This window comes from Penaeus chinensis, chromosome 41, assembly GCF_019202785.1.
Source record: "Penaeus chinensis breed Huanghai No. 1 chromosome 41, ASM1920278v2, whole genome shotgun sequence".
Classification (NCBI taxonomy): Eukaryota; Metazoa; Arthropoda; class Malacostraca; order Decapoda; family Penaeidae; genus Penaeus; species Penaeus chinensis.
In genome coordinates this window covers 2,242,445-2,247,444 of record NC_061859.1, presented here as the reverse complement: position 1 = coordinate 2,247,444, position 5,000 = coordinate 2,242,445, and positions in this window count along the sequence as shown.

Here is a 5,000-nt window from a genome sequence, read left to right as displayed (position 1 = left end):
CACGCTGTGTTGCAGAGACGTTGATTATCACTATTAAAGCTGATGGTATTAATATTTCTCGTCTTGTTTTCACTTCTTTTTTTTTTCACTTTCTCTTTCTCTTTCTCTTGGTTTATTGTCATTGTTAGCGCCTTAATGTGGCTAGTCTTGTTCTTAATGTTTTTTTCTTTCTGTCTGTCTTTCTCTTTCTCTTTCCCTTCATGTGTTGCAGTGTCGTTGTTAGCTTAATTTGTGTGTTTTGCAGTGTCGTTGATAGTTCCTGCATTGTGGCTTTATTATGAGAGGTAATATCATTAGCATTTCTATTTTTAGTGTTATTAGCAGGTTGATGATGATCAGAACCGACAGCGGTAGTTTTGTTATATTCGTTGAGCATTTATCCAACGACGAGGATAGTGGCGTCCGGGATAAAAATAATAATAATAAAAAAGTTTAAAACCAGCAATAACACGAACCAACGAGCGAGTTATCGTGATTGAATTATCCATCAAACGTCGCCACATTTCACAGAGCCAACGGGAGTCATCACCATTAACGATCACCACACGCGAGCACATCATCACTCCGGCGATTTAACAACACACGAGCTCGATGGTGTGACGACGTGTGTGTGTGGGCCCCGAGGATGATGGAGTCGTAAAACATGTTTGAAACTCGTCGTGACTCGACCGCGGGCGAGAATTTGGGGAATGTTCGCCATCGTACTACGGGATTGCATCTGCAGTTTTGTGCAACATAGTTTTAATTGCGTTCGCTTCGCTTGTGTGTGTGTGTGTGTGTGTGGTGGAGGGGAGGAGGCGTGTGTGTGTATGTGTGTGTGGTGGGGGGGAGGGTTTCTGTGTGTGTGCGTGTGTGTAGGTTTGGGTTTATCCGTGTTTGCATGTGTGTGTGTGTGTGTGTGTGTGTGTACGTGTGTGTTTCTGCGTCATTCTGTGTATGTGTGTATGTATGTCCATGTCATCGTGTCTGCGCGCATGTGCGTATGTATCCACGACAGCATGTGTCCTTGTCTTCGTGTCGGCGCGTGTGTGTGTCTGCGTTTATGTATGTATGTGTGACGCGCCGGTGTCCCCCGTAACTCACTCCCAACTATCTCGATATCACCCTATTTGTCGAGGCACCTCTCGTTAGCGTCGCTCTCCCGCCCCCGCAGCACACGATATTTTAAACAAAAACGTAAATTATGATAACTTTTTAATAACAGTTTCGTGAACAATTTATGGCCCCCGTGATTAGAGTGTGCTTATTACATGACTAACTTATTCCGTTTGGCGAGGAGTAACGCGCGCGTGTGTGTGTGCTCCGAGGGGGAACTCTGTCGGGCTTATTAACTTCGGCGCAATTTAATCTTTATGAAAAGGGGGTGACAGGCTTATTAAACAGACGTACGCATTACCATAAAGACAGAGGCGTACTGACCCTGAACTTTACGGTGGCCACCTACGGCGCTGCAAAAAAAAAAAAAAAAAAAAAAAGAAGAAAAAAAAGGAATAGAAGAAAAAGAAAAGAATAAACATCTTGTGTGTTTTACGTAGTCAGCAACTGTGAAATGATATAGCCACCGCCGCCACGTACTCATAGTCATCGTAGGCGGTGTAGAAGTCATCTCTCTTTCGTTTTATGATCGATTCTATAACGAACTACGAGCGCTTATTCGAGAATTATTCACTGATTCTCCTTACGAAAGAAGGAGAGAAGAAATAGAAAGAAAAAAAAGGAGGGAAGATAGATAGAAAGATCGAATGAAAAAAAATATATGTACATACATTTATGTGCGTATGCATGTAAGGATGTGTGTACGTATTTAACTAAATTACATCGTCATATTAAGATCAAATTTAATCTAAAGGAAGATATAATACCTGAATATGTTAGCTCTTTAATATTTCACTTCACTTAAGTATAGCCACTCTGTCGCGGTCGGCGAAGGGGGGGGGGGTGCTAAAGATGAGGGGGGGAAGGGAAAAGTGGGAGAGGGGAGAGGAAAATTGGGAGTTGGGGAAAAGGGAAAAAGGGGGGAGGGGAGAAGGGAAAAATTGGGAGAAAAGGGAGGGAGGGAAGGGGGAAAAAAAGGGAAAAAAAGGGGGGGGGGGAAAATTGGGGGAAGGGAAAAGGGGGGAAGAAAATTGGGAGTTGGAAGAAGGGGAAGGGGGGGGGGGGGAAATTGGGAAAAGGGGGGAAAGGGGAAGGGAGGGAAATTGGGGAGTTTGGGAGAAGGAAGGGGAGGGAAAATGGGTTTTTGGGGGGGGAAGAAGGGAAGGGGGAGAGGAAATTTGGAGAGGGGAGAAGGGGAAAGGGAAGGAAATTGGGGAAAAGGAGGGAAAAGGGAAATTGGAATGGAGAAGGGAAGGGGAGAGGGAAATTGGGAGTGGGAAAAAGGGAAGAGGGAAAGGAAATTGGGGAGTGGAGGGGGGGGAAGGGAAAGGGGGAAATTGGGAAGGGGAGAAGGGGAAAGGGGAGGGAAATTGGGGAGGGGAGAAAAAGGGGGGAAGGGGGGGGGGAAAGATGGGGGGGAAAGGAAAAATGGGTTTTGGGAGAAATTGGGGGTGGGAAGGGGGGGGGGGGGGGAAAGAGGGGGGGAAGGGAAAAATGGAGAGGGGGGGGGAAAATTGGGGTTGGAGAAGGGGAAGGGGAGAGGGAAATTGGGAGATGGGAGAAGGGAAGGGGAGAGGGAAATTGGGAGTGGAAGAAGGGAAGGGGAGAGGGAAATTGGGAATGGAAAAAGGGAAGGAGAGGAAATTGGGAGGGGGAGAAGGAAGGGAAAGGGGAATTTGGGGAGGGGGAGAAGGGAAGGGGGGGGAAATTGGGAAGGGGGAAGAAGGAAAGGGAGAGGGAAATGGGATTGGGGAAGGGGGAAGAGGAGAAAAAATTTGGGAGATAGGGAAGGGAAGAGGAAGGGAAATTGGGGATTTGGGGAAAAGGGGAAGAGGAGAGGAAATTTGGGAGAGGGGAGAAGGAAGGGGAGGGAAATTGGGGAGAGGGAAAGGGGAAGAGGAGAGGGAAATTGGGAGTTGGGAGAAGGGAAGAGGAAAGGGAAATTGGGAGATGGGAGAAGGGAAGGGGAGAGGGAAATTGGGAGATGGGAGAAGGGAAGAGGAGAGGGAAATTGGGAGATGGGAGAAGGGAAGAGGAGAGGGAAATTGGGAGTTGGGGGGAAGGGGAAGAGGAGGGGGGAAAGGGGAGTTGGGAGGGGGAAAGAGGGAGGGGGGGGTTTTGGGGAAGGGAGGAAAGGGGAAAGGGAAAATGGGGAAAAGAAAAGGGCGAAGGGAGGTTCGGGGTTTAAAGGTAAAGGGAAGGAAAAAAAGGGAAAATTGGGGGAGGGGGGGGGATGGAAGAAGGGGGTGTAAAGGGAAAAGAGGAAAGAGGAAAAAAAGGAGGGGAAAGGGGGAAAAGGGGAAAGGTAAGGGGGAGGGGGGAAAGGGGGGAAAAGGGGAAGGGGAGGGGGGGGAAAGGGGGGGGAAAAGGGGGGAAAAGGGGGGAAAGGGGGAAAGGGGTGATGGGGGAGGGGGGAAGGGGGGGAAGGGGGGAAGAGGGAAAAGGGGGAAAGGGGAAAGGGGGGAAAGGTTTTTTTTTTGTCGTCTTCTTTTTCTCCTTCTTCGCCTTCTTTTTTTCTTCCTTTTTCTTTTTCTTTTTTTTTTTTCTTCTTCGTCTTTTTTTTTCTTTTTCTTTTTTTTTTTTTCTTTTTTCCCTTCCCTTTTTTTTTCTTTTTTTCTTTTTTTTTTTTTTTTTTCCCCTTTCGTCTTTTTTTCTTTCTTTTCTTCGTCTTCTTTTTTTTCTTTTTTCTTCTTTTTTTCTTTTTCTTTTCCTTTTTTTCTCCCTTTTTCTTTTTTTTCTCTTTTCCCCTTTCCCTTTTTTTCCTCTTCTTTTTTTCATTTTTCTCTTCTTTTTTCCTTCCCTTTTTTTCTTCTTGTTTTTCTTTTTCTCCTCTTTTTCTTCATCTTTTTCCCCTTTTCCCTTTTTTTTTTTTATTTTTTATTTTTTTTTTTTTATTTTTTATTTTTATCTTTTTATTTCCTCCCTTTTGTTCGTCCCTTTTTTCTTTTCCCTTTTTTTTTTCTGAGTCTTAAAGAGGAAAAAAGGAAAAGAAGAAAATTTCGTTGAAACATAATATTGTTTTTTTTACCATTTCGTTTTCTTATCAGATTGATTAATACTTGAATAACGGATGATGATGGTAATAATAATAAAAATAATGATAATAATAATAATAATAATAACAAAAAACCCTAATAAAAAACCTAGTAAGAAAAAAAAAATTAATAATAAAAAATAAATAATAAAAAAAAAAAAAAATTAAAAATAAAAAAGATAAATAATAGTAAAATAAATGAATAATAGTAATAATAATAATATTAATAATGATAATAATAATATTAATGATAATGATAATAACAATATTGATAATAATAATAGTAATAATAGTGATAATGATGATAATGATAATGATAATAAATACAATGATGATAATAATGAGGATATTAGTAGAAATTATAAACAAAGATTCAAAAATGATAACAATAAACAGACTGATTATATTAAACTTTGTTTTAAACATATTTATTGTTCTTTCAGTCCCTAATATGAGGGAAAAAAACATTAAATTGCTATCACTGTGGCAGAAATCATTATAATACCTTTTCGTTAGCAATGACGTGTACGATTAAAAAAAATAATAATAATAATAATAATAATAGTAGTAGTAGTAGTAATAATGAAAAATAATATGAATGATGAGATGAAAGATGATGATGAAAGATAAAAAAATGATGATGAATGAGGATGAGATGAAGATGAAATAATTTAATAATAATTAATAAAAATAATAATTGTAAAAAAACAATAAACAAAATGATAATAACAATAAAATAATAATATTAATGATAAAAGTTTAAAGTAAGATAAAAATAAAATAACAAAAATATAAATATTATTAATAAAGAAATAAAAATAATAATAGTAATAATATTTAAAAATTAATAATAATAATATTAAAATAGTAA